The following is a 20,532-nucleotide window of genomic DNA, read 5'->3' on the forward strand; positions in this document are numbered from 1 at the left end:
AGTGACGGCATGAAGCCACAGCCGGGCGCCCACAGCTAAAATGCCGGTGTCGCTAAGCAGAGGGGGGGACGAGCAGGGCTTGGTAAGAGCTGGACCCTGGGACAGGTAAGTGCCTGATTAAAAGTCAGCAGTTGCAGTATTTGTAGCTGCTGACGTTTAATTTTTTATTTTTAAAGGGGAACACCGCTTTAAGAAATCAGAAGCTAAGAGCATTTCATCACTTTGATTTCGTCAAATATATCTATGTACTCGACATAAGATCATCTTTTATATTTTACCAAACATTTGGGCAAAATAGTGTGTTTTTGTGCATTAGAATTCCAAAAAGTGTTTTTTTTTCCAAAAAAAATTGCGTTTGGAAAATCACTGTGCAAATACTGTGTGAAAAAAAAATTGCAACACCCACCATTTTAATCTGTAGGGCCTCTGCTTTAAAAAATATGTAATGCTTGGGAGTTCAAAGTCATTTTCTAGCAAAAAATTTTAATTTTTTTTTCATGTAAACAAAAATTGTGAAAAAAGGCTTGGTCTTCAGGTGGTTAGAAGAGTGGGTGATGTGTGGCATAATCTTCTTATGTTGGGCATAAAATGTCAGGACAGTTCAAAACCCCCCAAATGACCCCTGTACACGGCTAGGCTCCCAAAAAGTCTCACACATTTGTTATCTCCGTACTCAGGAGAAGCAGCAGAATGTATTTTGGGGTGTAATTCCATATATACCCATGGCATGTGTGAGCAATATATCATTTAGCGACAACCTTGTGTAAAACGAAAAAAAAATTGTAATTTTCCCGAAACTTGTGGCAAAATATAAAATATTTCATATACTCAACATGCCTCATGCCTCTCAGCAAATAGCTTGGGGTGTCTACTTTCCAAAAAGGGGTCATGGGGGGGGGGGGGGGGGGGCATCTTGACATTTCAGGGCCTCTGAAACTGTGATAGGTAGTAGTGAGGAAGTGAAATCACCATTTTACGCCCTTTGAAATCCTGAAGGCGGTGATTGGTTTTCAGGGTCCTGTATGCGGCTAGGCTCCTAAAAAGTCTCACGTGTGGTATCCCCGTACTCAGGAGAAGCAGCAGAATGTATTTTGGGGTGTAATTACACATATACCCATGGCATGTTTGAGAAATATATCATTTCAGTGACAACTTTGTATAAAACTTTTTTTTTTGTCATTTTTCAATCACTTGTGACAAAAAAACAAAATATTCAATGCCTCAGCAAATTCCTTGTGGTGTCTACTTTCCAAAAAGGGTTAATTTGGAGGGGTTTTGTACTGCTCTGTCATTTTAGCACCTCAAGAAATGAGGCAGTCATAAACTAAAAGCTGTGTAAATTCCAGTAAATATTCCATAGCTTGTAGACACTATAACTTTTGAGCAAACCAATAAATATACGCTTATTGAATTTTTTTTTACCCAAAACATGTGGATAAATAAATTTTGGCCTAAATGTATGAAAAAAATTAAGTTTATTGGATTTCGTTTATATCATAAAAAATAATAAATTCCAGTGGTGATCAAAATACCACCAAAAGAAATCTTCATTTGTGGAAAAAAAAAGGACGCAAACTTTGTTTAGGTACAGCGTTGCATGACCACGCAATTACCAGTTAAAGTAGCGCAATGCCGAATTGCAAAAAGTGCTCTGGTCAGGAAGGGGGTAAAAGCTTTCTGGAGGTCAAGTGGTTAAAAGACGAAAACTTGTAACAAAACATAAAACCTAGACAAGCTGAAAGTTCACAGTTTACAACGGTGGCCAGCAAGAGATAGTGTAAGCCCTCAATCACATTGACTGCAGCTTTGAAATTGTGCGACTTCATCTGAAATCACATGATTTCAAAGCCACATGTCAGTGCAACTTCGGGTGCGACTTGAAAGACATCTGTGCGGTTTCATGCACAGATGTCTATGCAAGTCGCACCAAAATTGCCAAAAGTAGTGCAGGAGCTACTTTTTCAAATCGATGCAACACCGCAAAGTCAACGTTGCACTGATTTGAACATTGAAATTGCCGGAAATAGGGTGTGACTTGTCATGCGATTTGACAAGTCGCTCCAATGTGAACGAGGGCTTAAAGGTACAATCTAGTAGAAAGTATGTACATAATAAACGTTTGTGCATAAAAAAAACTAAAGTGCAATTCTGGTAATAATAATCTGACCACAAATGGGCAGCAAAAAACAAATTGGAGAAAGGAAACAGAAGGTAGCTAAAATGGGTCAAAGAGACCTCTGCAAGCAAGCTTCATGCTGTATGAAGTCCTCCAGTATTGAGGCTTCATACTGGGGTGGGCAAAAGCGTCCCCCAGAAAAAACAGGAGCTCAGGTGTTAGAGGCTACAGAGGTCTGGTTAGGAGGCTAAAGGGCATACACCCTGCAACCATTCCCTATTTCCTCAAATGGCTACCAAAAGAAAGAAAAATGATGGGGGGGAAGAGAAAGGGTGTCAGAGGAAAAGAAGACGAAAAGAAGAGATAAAAGTAGAGAAGTTAGAGAAGCAGGAAGGATAGAGGCGTAAAGTTGAGGAGAAAGAGTAGGGGATGGAAGGGAAAAATAGGGAAGGGGGAATAAAGGAATGGGAAGGACTGAGCAGAGGCAATGAAGGAATGGGAAGGACTGAGCAGAGGCAGAGGGGGTGGGGGTCAAGGGTGGGGATAGATCCCGGCCATCTCTATGGTGCTGGGAGGCTGGAAGCGATGTCATGACATCACTTAAAATTATAGCAGATTTAAAACACTGCCTTTTTTTATGGAAAGCGGAGATTTTTTTTTTTTTTTTTTTTGATCTCATACTTTCCAGGGCAGAAGAGAGATTGAGGGTCTTATAGGCCCCAGATGTCCCCATAGAGAGGAACTGTCATACCTTATTTCGATAACGTCATGCCTTATTTCGAAGGGATGTTTACATTTCTTGTGATAGGAATAAAAGTGATCAAAAGCAATTTAAAGGGACAGTGTAGAAATAGAAAAAAAATTAAAGCACCTCCATCCCCACATGCTCACGCGCAGTGGTGAACGCATACGTAGGTCATGCCCATATGTGTAAATGGTGTTCGCACCACACAGGAGGTATGAGATATTTTTTGGTTATACCTTCTCTGCTCCTACACCACTATTTTTCAGTACACTTACATTACCCCTTCATCTAGCCTAGTGCTCAATCCCCCCCACCTCCCCCCTTCTTCCTTTTATCCCTGACCCAGACCGTATAACCACCCTTTAGAACCACTAACAACAGTCACGCATCTTGCCCTTTTTCCGGTTGATGCAATGAAAATTGTTTAATGGAATGTCAAAGGACTTCGGTCCCCTCACAAACGCATGGCGATACTTCGCCACCTAAAACAGATAAAAACAGACATAGCACTCCTTCAGGTGAACCACCTCCCCTCAGCTGACTTCTTGCGACTGTGCAAATGATGGGTTGGTCAAACCCATGGCTCAGCCTCCACGAAAGGTAAAGTAGGTGTTCTGATCCTCATTCACAAAAACCTTCCCTGTGAAGTTGTGTCATCCGAACACAAGGAGGGATGCCTCTTGACTTTACACCTCCAACTCTCCACCAAAGATCTCATACTCACTAATATTTATGCGCCCAATTCCCCCGCAAAATCTTTCTTCCAGGCCATCAGTGCACACTTAGCCCCTTACCTACAATATCCCATCCTGCTAGGAGTTTACTTTAACACAGTAATGGACACGTAAGAAGACAAATGCAGGGGTAATCCCACGTCACAACCCAGGTCTCAATCCACCGCAACCCTGCTAAATTCCTTTGCAGCAGCCCTCCAACTTATTGATCCATGGCGTTTAGCACACCCGGAAGGCAGGGAATTCTCTTTTTAGTCACCCCACCACCACACTATATCTAGAATAGATTATCTACTATGCAACTCTGTGCTGCTCACAAAAACATCAGAGACTCTCATACATGACATTGCCATATCTGACCACGCCCCAGTATCCATATCACTATGCGACTTCAGCCCTCTACCCACCACAAAAAATTGGCATTTCCAATTCCTGGCTTGAAACTCTGATCTTCAAAAAACCTTGCATGAGACATGGACGGACTACACTTTGACCAATACTCCGCACTATTCAGACCCCAACCTGTTCTGGGATGCAGGCAAAACAGTCCTATGAGGCACCCTATACAAACAAAAGGTCCTTAAAACCTCTTGGGAAGCCAGTGACCGCCTACGACATGCCCAGGCTCAGCTATCCACTAACAATACCCCCTCGCACTGTGAGATTTGGCGCAAGGCCAAAACAAACTTCGATCAATACCATAAGTTTGGTAAAAAATCAGGATAATTACTAGCAAAGCTGTGCAAAGGAACACATGTCCCCACACACATAACCTCGTTGAAAAATACCCTAGGAAACTCATGCTCCTCTCCCACTGACATTAGCTCCATTCTTGAACAATATTATAACGCATTATACAGCCCAGACCCCTCCGACCTGAACACTACTCAGGAATTCCTAAAGAATGTTCCACTTTCTCATATCAATGATACTCTCCTGGCCCAACTCAACTCCCCAATCACCGAGCAGGAAATAATTTCCTCCTTTTCCAATGGGAAAGCCCCAGGCCCAGATGGATACACACCCAAGTTTTTTAAACTTATGTCCCACACGCTAGTCCCCACCTTGGCAACGGTCTACCAGACAATTATCCAAGGTGGGAACTACCTACTGTCCGCCTACCAAGCCTACATTATGCTGATAGCCAAAAAAGGAAAAGATCCTTCAGAACCCAGCTCCTATAGACCCATCTCACTACTCAATCCTCTCCAAAATCATAGCCAATAGACTGGCCAAAATCATGCCAACCTTTATCCACCTGACTCAAGCTGGCTTCACCCAAGGTCGATCTGTAGCCTCTAATATTCATAAAGTTCTCACAGTACTCGAACATGCCAGGTCCAACATCAATGACGATATAGCCATAATTTCCCTAGACACAGAGAAAGCCTTTGATAATGTCAGCTTCTCCTGGTTGTCTTCTGTACTACAACATTTTGGCTTCTTGGGACCTCCACCTAATCAACATCATGTACGCTGCCCCATACTGCTAACATTGTAGCTACAGGCCTCATCTCAAATACTGTAAAACCATTCAAGGGCACCAGACAGGAATGCCCCTTCTCCCCATTGCTTTTTAATTTGGCCCTTGAACCTCTCTCTCCCTACCTCCTTTCTCACACCTCCCTACACGGTGTGTGAATTGGTCAACAAGAACTCCGTTTAGCCCTATTTGCGGATGACATACTTATCTTCTCCTCTAACCCTGCCTCCGATATGCTTCTTATCAAGCATGTTTTTACAATGTTTAGAGGTCTCTCAGGGCTGCGTATCAATTTTGCCACAAGTGAGATCCTCCCTTTGTTTCACTCTAGAACCCCTCCCTGGGCTACTTCCTCAATCTTCTTGGTAGCAAAAAAATCACATTACCTATCTAGGAATAAATATCGGTAGGACTCCTTCATCCTTGTATAATATAAATTTCAACCCAGTAATTTCTAAAATTATAACCAAACTGGAGACATGGATGGATCTCCCCATCTCGCTCTTCAGAAGGTGTCACCTGTTCAAAATGGTCAGTTTTGCCAGACTCCTATATCCCCTCCAGACAATAACCTTACTCCTACGTCATAAAGACATACAGATATTACATAAAGCCTTATCCCTTTTTCTCTGGCAGAGGCGATGCCCCCGTATTTCATTAAACAAACTAGTCCTCCTGAGGAGCGAGTGGGGGAGCCAACCTCCCCAATATTAGAGTATATAACTTATCCTGTCTCTTAAGAATATGCCTGGACTGGACATCGAACACCTCTAGGTACTCCAATCATGAGCTGGAAACTCAACTGGCCACCCCATATGGCCTACCAGCTCTTCCCCACTGCAAACTATGGTCCACCCCTCCTCACCTCTGCCAAAACTTGCTTTTTAAAGACACGATGATTGCTTGGCGTGAGGTCAGACTCAAATTAAACCTCTTCCCATGGGTCTCCCAACACCTTTCAATCCATGAGAATCCACCCTTCTCTTCTACCACATCTCACTCAGGACTCAAAATCTGGGCCCACCAGAAGCTAAAACACTTTACCCAACTATTTGACTTGCATAAGGAAAATGCTAAACCGGTCTCCCAAACCTTGGCCTAATGCAAGCTTCCACAACACCACTTTCTGCTCATCCATCAAGCTGTCCAACATGTCTCAAGTCTATGCCGAACAAACTTCAACGCTTTCAGAACTCTATTCTGGATACTTTACTGCAACGGCAACAATTCAAAATCTCTGACATCTACAAACCTTTAAACACATGTCTCAGCAAACCCTTACTGGCAACATCTGTCGCATCTTGGAACTCTAACCTTAACTCACCAGAAGCAGTGAGCCGCATCATAAGTGGATACAATTAACTACCTGCTCATATGCCACAAATTAATTCTGGCAAGAACAACAGTTCAAAATAATGCAACATGCCTACATCCCTTCCCTGCTGCCAACTCAACAATCCCACAAACACCTATGCCCCCTGTGCAGCCAGTTGAAACCGTCTTTGCTTCATAGACTTTGGCTCTGCTCTCATATCTCCTCCATTTGGAACCAAGTGAAAAACTTTGCGCTAAAGGTCAGAGACACCCCCCCCCCCCACAAAGGACATTTTTCCCTTGCTTTTTGGTCACCAGACAACCCCCTCAACAAAAGGCCCAAATATTCGTCAAGAAATCAGTCAGCGCAATATAGCTTGGTCATCAACATATTTCATGTCAGCCAGACGTGTGATACTCAAGAAATGGTCCTCCCCCAGCCCCCCTACAATCCAGCATGTCAAAAATGATCTCACATCCCTGCTGAATAAAGAAAATCTTGATGCATACCTAGCATACCTGGCCCATCACCCAGCTTCCAACGCAAATGGTCATCTTTCATCACTAACACACTACCAACGTCTGACCTTCCTGGTACCCCATCCCCCTCTTCAGCATCTACTGGAACCCCTCTTCTTCCTGCTGGCCTACACTTTCCTTAAGACCAAGATATGGAATGCATTAACCTACACCTGAAACAAGCATCGCCCACGTCCCATTGTATCTTCACCCTCACAGCTCCTAACCTCAATGGGTGTTGTCTTCCTACTCCAACGACAAACTCTCGTACCACCCCAGGTCATCCTCACCTTCTTCTCGCTTCACTTTTTTGTCAACCAACAGCAATAGGGGTTAACCAACTACTTGCCCTTGAACTTTAATCAACATACTTACCATGGTGCAATGCTACAAAATTAGATTAGCCTGTGATCCATCCATAGTCTCCAAACCGTGATTCTTGCTTCTTCCAAACCTCTAGATACGTGCTCTTTGAATCAATGTGATTCACTGGGTCACACACACACATTTTCTGTATTGACATTTGTTGAACTTCTCCAGTATCCCGTCTGTGTGCGGAACATAAGTTTACCCGTTCTTGTTTCTACCCAATTCTTCAGGACATACCTAAACATGTTCATTTTGTCTGCTACACTGTCCTTTTCTTGTTGGAAAAACCAATAAAGTATTTAAAATATATATATATATATATATATATATATATATATATATATATATATATATATAGATAGATAGATATAAATCTATATCTATCTATATATATATATATATATATATATATATATATATATATATATATATATATATATATATATATATATATATATATATATATATATATATATATATATATATATATATATAAATATATATATATATAAATATATATCAATATATATAGATATATCTGTATATATAGATATATATAAACACAATGTTTGGGGGTCCTGAGTAATTTTCTAGCAAAAAAAAATATGATTTTTACATGTAGGAGAGAAATGTCAGCATTGGCCTGCGCAGGAAGGAGTGAAAATATTACCAGTGGAGATGACTTTGTTTTTCCTCTCTTGTTTGTAGGCTTTGGCTTTGTCTTCCCCTGGGGATAGATGCGGTTGGAACTGCTGAGAATAAAAATTTCTATCTAATTCCTGTGTTAAAATCAGGCAACAACGATCTTTTTAGTATGATCTGGCTGCTGATGTCTATGCAGGAGATGTCTATCTTGTTACTATTATCTCTTATGAAGTTTGCCACATAGGATTTTTCTTTCCCCTAGAGGAACAAGTGAGTATTTTGGCTATATATATTTGAATATGATGTTAATATGTCATCTCTCAGCCTGTATGATTGCTATATACATACAGTGGGGATGGAAAGTATTCCCCCTTAAATTTTTCACTCTTTGTTATATTGCAGCCATTTGCTAAAATCATTTAATTTCAATTTTTTTCCTCATTAATGTACACACAGCATCCCATATTGACAGAAAAACACAGAATTGTTGACATTTTTGCAGATTTATTAAAAAAGAAAAACTGAAATATCACATGGTCTTAAGTATTGAGACCCTTTGCTCAGTATTTAATAGAAGCACCCTTTTGATCTAATACAGCCATGAGTCTTTTTGGGAAAGATGCAACAAGTTTTTCACATCTGGATTTGGGGATCTTCTGCCATTCCTCTTTGCAGATCCTCTCCAGTTCTGTCAGGTTGGATGGTAAACGTTGGTGGAAAGCCATTTTTAGGTCTCTCCAGAGATGCTCAATTGGGTTTAAGTCAGGGCTCTGGCTGGGCCATTCAAGAACAGTCACGGAGTTGTGAAGCCACTCCTTCGTTATTTTAGCTGTGTACTTAGGGTCATTGTCTTGTTGGAAGGAAAACCCTCGGCCCAGTCTGAGGTCCTGAGCACTCTGGAGAAGGTTTTTGTCCAGGATATCCTTGTACTTGGCCACATTCATCTTTCCTTCAATTGTAACCAGTCGTCCTGTCCCTGCAGCTGAAAAACACCCCCACAGCATGATGCTGTCACCACCATGCTTGACTGTTGGGATTGTATTGGACAGGTGATGAGCAGTGCCTGGTTTTCTCCACACATACCGCTTAGAATTAAGGCCAAAAAGTTCTATCTTGGTCTCATTAGACCAAAGAATCTTCTTTCTCACCATCTTGGAGTCCTTCAGGTGTTTTTTAGCAAACTCCGTACGGGCTTTCATGTGTCTTGCACTGAGGAGAGGCTTCCGTTGGGCCACTCTGCCATAAAGCCATGACTGGTGGAGGGCTGCAGTGATGGTTGACTTTCTACAACTTTTTCCCATCTCCCGACTGCATCTCTGGAGCTCAGCCACAGTGATCTTTGGGTTCTTCTTTACCTCTCTCACCAAGGCTCTTCTCCCCCCGATAACTCAGTTTGGCCAGACGGCCAGCTCTAGGAAGGGTTCTGGTCGACCCAAACGTCTTCCATTTAAGGATTATGGACGACACTGTGCTTTTAGGAACCTTAAGTGCAGCAGAAATGTTTTTGTAACTTGTAAATGTTTTTGTAACTTGCCACAATTCTGTCTTTGAGCTCTTTAGGCAGTTCCTTTGACCTCATGATTCTCATTTGCTCTGACATGCGCTGTGAGCTGTAAGGTCTTATATAGACAGGTGTGTGGCTTTCCTAATCAAGTCCAATCAGCATAATCAAAGACAGCTGGACTCAAATGAAGGTGTAGAACCATCTCAAGGATGATCAGCAGAAATGGACAGCACCTGAGTTAAATATATGAGTGTCACAGCAAAGAGTCTGAATACTTAGGACCATGTGATATTTCAGTTTTTCTTTTTTAATAAATCTGCAAAAATGTCAACAATTGTGTGTTTTTCTGTCAATATGGGGTGCTGTGTGTACATTAATGAGGAAAAATATGAACTTACCGTATATACTCGAGTATAAGTCGAGATTTTCAGCCTTTTTTTTTAGGCTGAAAGTGCCCCCCTCGACTAATACTCGAGTCACCGCCATCTGCCTACATGATCAGCATGTCATGCAGACAGACAGCGGCCAGCCTGTGATATTCCAGCTTTCAAAAGCCATGCCTCCTCCTCGTCTGTGATAGGCTGAACACTCCATTTCCAAGCAGTCAGTGTACAGCCTATCACGGAAATTCTCTCATCCTCGTCCGTGGTATGAGAATGAGAGAATGTCCGTGATAGGCTGACCGCTGACTGCTGGGAAATGGAGTGTTCTGCCTATCACAGATGAGGAGGAGGCACAGCTTTTGAACAGTGGAATGGCCGCCGAATGGTGCAGTGGGGCAAAAAAGTATTTAGTCAGCCACCAATTGTGCAAGTTCTCCCACTTAAAAAGAAGAGAGAAGCCTGTAATTGTCATCATAGGTATACCTCAACTATGAGAGACAAAATGTGGAAACAAATCCTGACAATCACATTGTCTGATTTTTGAAAGAATTTATTTGCAAATTATGGCGGAAAATAAGTATTTGGTCAATATCAAAAGTTCATCTCAATACTTTGTTATATATCCTTTGTTGGCAACGACAGAGGTCAAACGTTTTCACAAGGTTGTCATACACTGTTGCTGGTATGTTGGCCCATTCCTCCATGCAGATCTCCTCTAGAACAGTGATGTTTTGGGCTGTCGTTGGGCAACACGGACTTTAAACTCCCTCCAAAGGTTTTCTATGGGGTTGGGATCTGGAGACTGGCTAGGCCACTCCAGGACCTTGAAATGCTTCTTACGAAGCCACTCCTTCGTTGGATGTTTGGTGTTTGGGATCATTGTCATGCTGAAAGACCCAGCCACGTTTCATCTTCGATGCCCTTGCTGATGGGAGGAGGTTTGCACTCAAAATCTCAAGATACATGGCCCCATTCATTCTTTCATGTACACGGATCAGTCGTCCTGTTCCCTTTGAAAACCTCAGATGGGCCCGGACATGTACTGGCTTAAGCAGGGGCACACGCCTGGCACTGGAGCATCTGAGTCCCTGGCAGGGTAGTGTGTTACTGATGATAGCCTTTGTTACGTTGGTCCCAGCTCTCTGCGGGTCATTCACTAGGTCCCCCTGTGTGGTTCTGGGATTTTTGCTCACCGTTCTTGTGATCATTTTGACCCCACGGGGTGAGATCTTGCATGGAGCCCCAGATCGAGGAAGATTCTCAGTGGTCTTGTATGTCTTCCATTTTGTAATTATTGCTCCCACAGTTCACACCAAGCTGCTTGTCTATTGCAGATTCAGTCTTCCCAGCCTGGTGCAGATCTACAATTTTGTTTCTGGTGTCCTGTGACAGCTCTTTGGTCTTCACCATAGTGGAGTTTGGAGTGTGACTGTTTGAGTTTGTGGACAGATGTCTTTTATACTGATAACAAGTTCAAACAGGTGCCATTAATACAGGTAATGAGTGGAGGACAGAGGAGACTCTTAAAGAAGAAGATACAGGTCTGTGAGAGCCAGAAATCTTGCTTGTTTGTAGGTGACCAAATACTTATTTTCCACCATAATTTGCAAATAAATTCTTTCAAAAATCAGACAATGTGATTGCCTGTATTTGTTTCCACATTTTGTGTCTCATAGTTGAGGTATACCTATGATGACAATTACAGGCCTCTTTCATCTTTTTAAGTGGGAGAACTTGCACAATTGGTGGCTGACTAAATACTTTTTTGCCCCACTGTATATCACACGCTGATCGGAGGATGGAGATTGCCACAGGGAGGATGGAGATCGCCACATGGAGACTGCACAGGACACAGGTAGGCTGCACAGGGACACATGTACAGGACACAGGACACATGTACAGGACACAGGACACATGCACATGTACAGGACACAGGACACATGTACAGGACACAGGACACATGCACATGTATAGGATACATGCACATACACAGGACACAAGGACACATGCACATGCACATGGACAGGATACAGGTAGGCTGCACAGGACACATGCACAGGACACAGGGAGGCATGCAGCTGCAGATGGGCATTGTTGACCCTCGTTTTCCACTTACAGTAGGTGCTGCATTTCTCACCCTCGTCTTATACTCAGGTCAATACGTTTTTCCCAGCTTTTTGTGGTAAATTAGGGGCCTCGTCTTATATTTGGGTCGACTTATACTCGAGCATACACGGTAAATGATTTTAGCAAATGGCTGCAATATAACAAAGAGTGAAAAATGTAAGGGGGTCTGAATACTTTCCGTCCCCACTGTATAATGATAAACCCTGTGTCATTGCATAAAATAATTCATCTATCATAAAAAAATTTGTAATTTCTATGAAACAACCCAGATAGCAAGTAATTGTGCTGCACGTTTGAAAATGACTGCTAAGCTATTGCTAGACTTGCCAGGCATCACAAGTTTGTTGCGCAATGAATGAAAAAGCTAATATTCTCGCGCTGTCAAATAGAACTAGGTGATTAACACAGAAAGCCTACTGCGGCAGACACCGTTCGACTGATCCGTGGCAGATAAATAAATGTGAAAATGGTGGTGCTGCACTATAGGATGACTGATAAATAAGTGACAAATTCCTTCAATTAAAAGTGCAGGTGCAATTGACATAAATGTGCAAAAAGTTACAATAAATAAATTAGATAAATAAATAAGATAAATATAAAATAGATAGATGAAGATGTGGTGTGCAAAAAATCAACTGATTGAAAGAGTGCAATAAAGATGCAATGAAGGTGAACGGTGCAATGAGAGAATATCACGTGTGCCAGACTAGGCACAAATAACAAACAAAAAATGAAAGTCCATCAGACAGTATAAGGTTGATAGATAAGTGATGATTCCCTTCAGACAGTGAATAAACGTCTCATGTCTAGCCATTCCAATGTCACGACACCTCAGTGTGTGCTAGCCTCTCACCTTACTGCTGTACTACTGCTTACTGCTGGAGTCAGATGCTCCAGATGGCCTCCTCTATGAGAGTCCCTCTCCAATGGGCCTGGTAGTAGTTCTCTTTGCTGGATACAGCCTCCTGTGTAGTTACCTCAGTGCCAGTGATTAGGATGGAAGAAAGATCCCAGATGGTGTAATTAAAGTAAAATGCAGAGCTGGTACACTCACTTTTTAAAAACGCTCACATACAGACAATCCATGAGTGGCGAGCTCCCTGAACTCAATATCAGGTCTCATGGCTACCACTCACCTCTCTGTACACCATTCCCAAAGCGATTCTATGGCTTTGGTGGCGCCTTCCCACCGTAACCCTATAGAGGTATGCTTGATGAAAGCAAGAATAAGCCTTGCTGTAAAAAATTGCAATGATATATGCACCTGTCAAACAGGTGTTGAAAAATTGGTCTTTGGGTGTTAATTGTGCCCATGAAACCTATACCAAAAACATTCTTTCAGATGAAATGATTGAACACCCTCAAAGCTAGGCAGCCTCGAAGTCCTGCAGAGATTCCACATAAAAAAAGACTTAATCAGTGATATCTGCATCAGGGGCTTCATAGCTGGTAATCCAGGACTGATTTATTTTTATAAAAGTCAAATGGTCTACAAAGTCTGTGGACTGACGCGTTCTATAATCAGTAAGAAACCTCCTGCAGCACCGAATGCCTGTGCTGCAAGCACGCTGGATGCAGCGAAGCCCAACAACTCAATAGCATACTGGGCAAGTTCTGGTTTATTCTCATGATCCAGTAAATCAGTGAATTGTCAGCTGGAAAGCTCTCCATCTCTGTTTTGGCCCCGAGGTAATCGTCCACCATGTAAAGCAGATGCTGCCAATGGGATGTGTAAGCTGACAGCCCTGGATGGTGAGGAGTAAAAAAATTCTGAAATGCCTCCTCTCTTGACCAACAGAAGACTCAAAACTACATTTTCCACCAAACTGTAACCTACTGGAGTCAGAAAAAAACTTTCAATAAAATCCTCTTTAATGTGTCCTCAAGAGATTTTATCTTCTGCACTCCCTGTGGGGACGGAATGAGTTCTGAGACCTTCCCTTTATAACGGAGGTCAAGGAGGGTTGCCAACCAGTAATCATCCTTCTCCTTTATGCCACGTATTCTTGGGTCCTTTCGCAGACTTTGAAGCATGAGGTTGCCCATGCAGGATGAGAGCATCTGGAACTTTCTCCTCCCAGCCATGTACTACTCCCAAGGGTCCTGGGGATGGAAAGCCATTGCTTACAGATCAACGCATGTCTTCCTCTTCTTCAAAGCCTATGAAAGTGCAAGAATCCTCTTCCCCTCTTTCCTCCTGTGTGTTCTGTGACATAGGGATGATGGTGTCTGGATAAAGTGGGCCTTGAGAGGAAAGGTCCTCCTCTTGCTCCTGCTGCTCTGCCTCCAGTGCCCTGTCCATAATGCCATGCAGAGTCTGCTCCAGCAGGAACACAACAGGGATTGTGCCACTGATGCATGCACTGTCACTGCTCACCATCCTTGTGGCCTCCTCAAATGGTGACAATACAGTGCTTGCATCCTTAATGATCAGCCATTGGTGTGGGGAAAAAAAGTCGAGGCGGCCTGAGCCTGTCGTCATGCCGTACTGGCACAGATACTCATTGACGGCCCTCTGCTGCATGTATAGCCGTTGCAGCATTCCCAAAGTTGAGTTTCACCAGGTGGGCATGTCATCAGGTCAGGTGGAATTCCCGCTGAATTTCAGCCAACCGAGCACTGGCTGTGTAATGGCCGGAAAAGGCTACAGACTCTTCTTGCCTGTTTTAGTACATCTTGCAACCCTGGGTACGTACTTAGGAAACGCTGCACCACCAAATAGAGGACATGAGCCAGGCATGGAACATGTGTCAATTTTCCCTGTCTGTCCCTGGAGGTTTGAGCCGTTATCAGACACCACCATTTCTGGCTCCAGCTGGCGTGGTGTGAACCACCTCTGTGCCTGTCCCTGCAGAGCTGAAAGAATCTCTGCTCCGGTGTCGTTCCTGTCCCCTAAACACACCAGCTGAAGCACTGCATGGCACCTTTAGCCTGACTCTGGGAATAGCCCTTTGAACGCTTAGGGCAGGGGTGTCCAAACTACGGCCCTCCAGCTGTTGTGGAACTACACTTCCCATGAGGCATTGTAAAACTCTGACATTCACAGACATGACTAGGCATGATGGGAGTTGTAGTTCCTTAACAACTGGAGGGCCATAGTTTGGACACCACTGGCTTAGGGGGTACCTGATTTTCATAGGACAATTCTGCAGAGGAGGACATGGAGGTGGAGGAGGAGGAGGGGGTAGAGCTCACAGGTCTGGCATCATCACCACCGGCTGTATGTATGGAGACGTGGGGGCACAACATGCTGCAGCACCAAGCCCTGTTCTGCATCCTTTTGAGTTGCAAGCAGTGTTACCCAGTGTGCTGTAAACTAAATATAATCGTCCCTGCCCATGCTTGCTGGACCAAGTGTCAGCAGTAAGGTGGATTTTATGGCTGACTGCCTTGCCCAACGATGCCAGAACATTCCCAATGATGCCAGAACATTTCCTTCCACGTGATGGTAGAGAGATGGAACAGCCTTACGTGAAAAGTAGTAGCGACTGGGAACCTGCCATTGTGGTACAGCACATTGTGCGAATTCACGGAAGGGGGCAGAATCCACCAGGCTGAAAGGCAGAAGTTGGAGAGCCAACAGCTTTGACAAGCTTGCATTCAGACGCTGGGCATGTGGGTGGCAGGGACTGTATTTTTTTTCTGCTGCAGCAGATGGGGCAGAGAAATTTGCCGGCTAAAGTCTACAGCTGGTGGTGTGCTGCTGGCAGATGTGCTGCTAGGACCTGGGACACCCTGTGCTATACCATCATCCCTGTCAGTGGAGGCTGCTGAAAGGTAATGACTTGGTATTGCAGGGGCAGACTGAAGTGGGTAAGGAGAAGGGACAGATTTGTGCCCCTTTTGTGTGGCTTTTAGGTGCTCTTGCCGATGACTGAGTGGTTGGACGTTAAATGCCTTGTTAGGCATGTGGTACCCAAATGGTTGGTGTTTTTGCCACGTTTGATGTGCCTGAGACACAGTTTGCGGATAGCAGCAGTGTGATCTGCTGCAGATGTGCTGAAAAAGGCCCAGACAGCTGAGCTTTGGAGAGTGGGCCACGAGATAACAGCTGCAGAATGTGATGGAATAGGGTAGCTGCTCTCTACTCTCTTGATGTTGGCCTCTTTGGGGTTGTGCCGCCTCACCTTCAGTTTCCTCCTCTGCTCTATGTGGCACCCAAGTCGCATCAGTGACCTCATCATCATCTCCATCTCCTCCATCTTCATCATTACCACTGGAGACAACTTGGCAATACGCTGCAGCTTGGGGAACATGAATGTCAATTTGTCTACCAGTATTCCTCCCTCTCTCTAGGCTCATGTTCCTTTCATCCTCAATCTCAGAACCAACATCTGAATCCAGTAATGGCTGAGCATCATCAAGGAGCAAGTGGCTGATGCTGTGGTCAAATAACTCAGTTGACTCCTCAATGGCTGATATTGGGGCTATGGCAGAATAGATGTGGACAAGGAGGCAGGTTTATCCACTCTGGAAACTGCAGGGGACTGCACACTTGTCTCCATTTGCACGACAGAGAATGAGGAGGATGAGGAAGGTTTAGCAAGCCAGTCCACCACCTTCTCTGTATGCTGTGGCTGGATAGCACTGGTAAACTCACTAAACAGAGGAAATGATGCGCTGCCTGATGACTGACCACCACGTCCACCTTTGCCTGTGGACACATTTGTCGCTGGCCCCATTACAGTGCCAAGGGAACATCTGCCTCTCCTTGTTGTCCTCTCAGACATTATTGGGAGGGAGGGGGTGGTGCTTATAAGCAAATGTAAAGAAGAAGTTGAAATCTGTATGTAGATGCACTTTAATCAATGTAAAGAGGTGTTTGGTGCACTTTAATTTGAGTACTCACACTACACAGACACACTCCACGGATACACTATAATATACTGCAATATAATGCTCCAAATGTACAGCGACACACAGAACTATATGGCATTAAACTGGTTTAATGCACGCAAAACTATATGGCATTAAACTGGCAGTAATGCACAAAACTATATGGCGTTAAACTGGCAGTAACGCACACAAAACGATATGCCATTAAACTGGCAGTAACACACAAAACTATACGGCGTTAAACTGGCAGTAACGCACAGAGAAGTAAAGAGCGTTAAACTGGCAGTAACGCAATCAAATAGGCGGTGTTCAACGGTCACTACACTGACGCTATCTGAACTGTCCCTACTCTAGCTATACACTAATGTCAAGATTACTGGCACAGTCTCACTTCCCTACACTGAAATGATATGAGCTGTCCCTACTCCACACTAATGTATGTATGAATGACACGGTCTCACTACACTACAGTGAAACTATCTGAGCTGCCCCTACTCTAGCTGCACACTATGTAAAGCTGAATGATGGTCCTCCTCACTACATTCACACTATTCCTAGACTGACACTAAACTAATATTCTACACTGACAATTGAAGCAAAATAGCACAGTATAGCACACTAACTGATAGCACTGAACACAGCCCTATCTCTCTCCATGCCGCAGTAACACTGAAAATGGCTGCCATTGAAAAAATACTTTTATACTGTGGGGCGGGAATGAGCCATGATTGGATAAAGTCATGATGACAGTGTCCAATCATGACTGATAGTGCTCTGTGCCCTGATTGGCTGAAGCTTTGATTGCTTCAGCCAATCAGGGCTTGAAATACACTGTTCAGCGCCGCAATGCATTGTGGTCCGTTCGGGAGGGGGGGGGGGGGGGGCGAACAAACGGTCGAACAACCTGCTTGTACCGATGTTTGCTGAACAACTGAACAAAGAAAGTTCGGCCGGAACTTATGTTCTGGCCGAACCGTTTGCCCATCCCTACTATTTACATCCTAGCACCTAAACTAGGAGGGTGCTACATGAAGTTTCCTCTTTTTTTTATGTCTGTACTTTTATACTTGAAACTGAATAAAACTTTATTCTTGAACATCTGTAAGCAGTACTTTTATGAGTATATGACTCTCCAGTAACTAGGGAACTTCAAAATGTTAACAGTAATGGCTTGGAATTTCTAAAAGTCTATAAAATAGTGTAATATAAATAATAAGGTTTCCAAAGATTAAATACATTTTAGTAGCTTTTAACAGCATTTTTGTGGGCATATGATTCACTAACACCCATTAAACTCTGATAATATTACCAATAGTGAGAGACAGTTTACCAAAAAGCATATACAGTAATGAAGAGAGTTTTTATGAATAAATAAAAATTAAAAGTGATAGATGTGATTGCATCAAAAGTACAATGTGATGAACCTTATCCTTCATCTATATTAAGTGTTTTAAAACTCCTTATCTGTAGAAGGTCCCTCGGTCTCAGGTTGTTTTGTGTTGTCTATTGGATTGCTATGCTTCTCAGCAAGATTATGATTAGGCAGGGAAGGAGGGATTAGCACTTACTATTTTCACTGCCATTATAGTACTGTAAATGTTCACATAATTGAGCAACATTTATGTTGCCCTTTTCAAGAAGGAATTTAAAGGAGAAGTGTGAGATTACAAAACATTTATACTCACCTATATCACTGATCACGCAGTTCTCCATCTTCACTGAGCAAAGAGCAGTGACCTTCACTGAGCTAAGAGCAGTGACTGACAGTCACCAGCTCTCTGCTCTGCCCCTCCAGTGCTCACTGGAGTGCTAGGCTGTAGAGTGGGTGGGAGCAGATGGCTCTGTCTCTCAGCAGTGTGTTGAGAGGCTGAGCCAGCTGCTCCTCAGGCATCCGGATTAATCCTGACAATAATCAGGATCCCTGCAGAGCCTGGGCCAGCTCTGTAAAAGTTATCCGACAGCGGACTTTAACCCTCTCTTGGCTGAATCTGGGTCACAAGAGTGCAGAAATAAGTGCAAATAAGCTTTGGCCTTATTTCTCTTTTAAACTGTTCTGAACAACTACTAAACATATAGTAAATAATATAGTGGAAAATAAATTATATTTAGGGTTTTAGTTTTCTCCATTTGAGAATAACTCAAACTTGTTTAACATTTTAAAATTCCCATAAACACAGGTTGACGTTTTTTATTGCAGCATCTTTAAAAGAAGGGAAGAGAAGTTTGGGTTTTAGAAAAAAAAATTATACTCACCTAGGTGAATATAGCATCGATCCGATGCTGTATCTATCCTCGCCATTTCTAAAATCAAAGACTGCTGATAGCTCAGTTCTCAGTCTTCACTGAGCAGAGAGCCAGTGACTGTCAATCACCGGCTCTCTAAATAAAAGAAAAAATCCTACGAGCCACACTGAACCCAGTGCTAAGTGTAAGCACTACTCAGCTGCATGCATGAAACACGTCTCATATTGCGTGTAGATAGCAAATAAATAAAAAGTAATGATGCGCTGAAGTGTGCTAGATGTGCCCCTATTATGAAGTTTAATGTTAAAAGCAAATGTACAAATGTTCATAGGAATGTTCGTTCAAAAATCTTCTAGTGAATGGCCAGCTTAAGAATGAAAGGAATTGTGTAAATGAAGGTGCAGCTGTCCGCATGTACCCTAAAGGAACAAAAAATAGCGGAAACATACAGCATCATAGTAAGTTATTTACTAACATAAAAGTCTTTTAGACTGTGTATTCTTGGTACAAAATAGAGAAAATCCAAATGCTGGGTTGCAACATGAGAAGAAGACATGGTTCTTCATTTGCCTCTCTCCCTCTACTGTGATAATAATGCTATGCTGCATCATCCTCCTCAGGCCAGCAAGAGGAGAGCTAAAGCCAAGCAAACCCATAAACTACTATGCAGAGTGCAGAGAATGCTAGGAGTTGTAGTTTGGGACTCCCATATAATGTCTACACTATAATGGTTACACTACAGATCCCAATATACATTGTGCAGTAGGAAGAACGGTGGAGAGGATTTCTTATTAAACTGCCTAGAAAAGTTTTTTCTCTTGGTGCCAATAAGAGACAGAGAGCAGAGCAACTGCCAGTGAGGATGTGAACCTGAGACTGAGAGTGAGGACACCTGGGGGCAGCGCAGTGACACCCACATCCCAGATCCCACAACTCTGCCCCAAATAGGCTGGCGTGTGCACTCACCTTCTGCTTTCCACCACCGATCACCGGAGGCTTTCAGGGAGAGACTGAAGGGGGCCTCTTCTACAGCGAGCGTTTACAGCAGCATTCTGGGAATTGGTGAGAGGGCTATCTGCCCATTATTGAAACTGCTAGTAGAGACTGAGCCACTGAGAGCAGGACACCAAGTGTGTCCAATCCATACCGCACCCATACTGAACTCTTTACTGCACTTATTCCAAACCTAGACTGCACCTATGCCAATGCTATACAAAACCTTTGCCGCATCTGAACCATATCTACCTTGCACATATGCCGAGACTATATCATACGTATACTGCATGCAGACTAACTGGGACTGTCATTAAGTACAAAGACGCTCTTTAAAATGTCCCAACGATAGTCGGCAGAACATCTCAAAGGACTGCCCTCCACAATAATTATTCTGCAAGCCCCTTTGTTTCCCTGTCCCCTCTGCTACCATCCTCCTTTTCTTTTGGACAGTAAGTCTAGGACTAGCTATGAATGTGCACTGGCAGTATAGTTCAGCACTCGGGAGGTTAAGCTTTAC

At 43.3% G+C, this 20,532-nt stretch overlaps 1 long non-coding RNA gene across 1 annotated transcript in view; it reads left to right on the forward strand.

The window, feature by feature from the left end:
• The window catches only part of LOC141134564 (uncharacterized), a 41,519-nt gene that overhangs the window by 5,770 nt on the left and 15,217 nt on the right, over positions 1 to 20,532 (forward strand). Inside the window, exon 2 of the long non-coding RNA XR_012243205.1 lies at positions 7,989 to 8,195. This is a non-coding gene — a long non-coding RNA (uncharacterized lncRNA). The remainder of the gene's footprint in view (positions 1 to 7,988; positions 8,196 to 20,532) is intronic.

The sequence above is a fragment of the Aquarana catesbeiana genome, linkage group LG03, assembly GCF_042186555.1.
Source record: "Aquarana catesbeiana isolate 2022-GZ linkage group LG03, ASM4218655v1, whole genome shotgun sequence".
In the NCBI taxonomy this organism is placed as follows: domain Eukaryota; kingdom Metazoa; phylum Chordata; class Amphibia; order Anura; family Ranidae; genus Aquarana; species Aquarana catesbeiana.